A 1,624-nucleotide genomic window follows, 5' to 3' on the forward strand; every position below is an offset into this window, starting at 1 on the left:
GAGTTCCAGGACAGCCAGGGCTACACAGAGAAACCCTGTCTGGAACCCCCCCTCCCCCCAAAAAAAATTTTTCATCAGTAATCTAGTAACAAACAACCAAAATTTAAAAAACAAACAAACAAAACTTGAAAGAGACAAGAACAGGCTGTAGTGGAAGGTAGCAGACAATTAGCTAATCCAGGACTCAGTAACCAGACTGTCTTCTTAGTAACCGACGGTCTTCCTTGTTCAGGTGCCTTCACTGTCTTCCTGATGACCTTCTGAGGCACTCAAGTTCTCCTTGTGATATGAAACAATCTAGGCTCAGGAAATTCAACTGACGCCAGGTACTTAGTCCGTGTTGAGTGGCCACAGCGTGCTGGTTTATCAGAGAGCAGAAACTCACGGCATTTGCATTCCAGCAGAAGAGTACGGTAGAGTCCAAACAGTTGATAAAATAAAAATCTTAATTTTTTTGAATTAAAAAGACCAAACTCACTCCTTCCATAGTACCATGTCGAATAAGAAAGAGCATGCTTGCTTGTTTGCTGTCTTTTTTTCCCTTCTTTCTCCTTCTTTCTTCCTTGAATTGATAGCCAAGACCCCTGAATGATTTGCTATCAATGAATTATATTTTAGTGTTGCTTCTACAAAGTGTTCCATTATGTTCTGGTAGTGACAACAGATCTGTTGATTATCCGTGAGATTATTATTCTGGGAAAGCTTTCTAATGAAGAGTCGGATTGAGTTTTCATCACAAGAGTTAGAACCACTCAGAATAAAGAAAAGGCATGAACGCCAGCTTTGAGTACTGGCTTCCTTCTTAGCCGGGCTTTCCAGTCACCTCTTCCCAGCTCACTTGTCTTCTTTGATCTGTAAAGCCCTCAGAAAGGAGACTCAGTACCTGCCTCCATTATAGAGACATCACAAATTCCTACAGGCTCTGCTTATCATTCGGGTATTTGTGATGGTGTCATACACTGAGATCCTTAACTGTGTCTCGAACAACAAGGCAAAGGTATAAGACTCTACCTTGGCCTTAGAATTTCTCTAACCCCTGTCTGCTGCCTTCCCAACATTCAGAATTGGGAAAATGGAGTACACAGCCAAACATGCTCAACTTAAAAACTTGCACAGAACAGTGCAGGGTTCCTTTGTTCTTCTATGTTCTAAAAGCACAGCCGCAAAACAACCCATTTAAGGGTTTTATCTATAATACTTCTCTAGTCACAGTTAACAAGTTGGAATTCTTTTGTTTTCCAATTCCTTTTCAACTTAAATTTTTTCAAAAGCTATACTTGGATCATGTTTTCCCCTCTCCCAACTCCTCCCAGGTCCTCCCTACATCTCTATTCACCAAACTTCATGTTTGCTTTCACTCTTTGTTCCCCCCCCCCAAAAAAAAAAGTCAAAACAAACAAAAATACTGAACCAAACCAACATAAAAACAAACAAAAATCATAGAGTACAAAAATCATGGAGTTCAATTTGTGTTTGCCAACTCCTCCCAGGCAGGGGGCCTGCCCTGGAATGTAGTTGATATACATACACAGTGACACTCCACTGGGAAACACTGTTTTTCTTTCCCCACTCTTAGCATGTATCCATTGCAAATCACTTCTTGGTTGGGGTGGGACCTTATAGT

The sequence above is a fragment of the Mus caroli genome, chromosome 4 (genome assembly GCF_900094665.2).
Source record: "Mus caroli chromosome 4, CAROLI_EIJ_v1.1, whole genome shotgun sequence".
Lineage (NCBI taxonomy): Eukaryota > Metazoa > Chordata > Mammalia > Rodentia > Muridae > Mus > Mus caroli.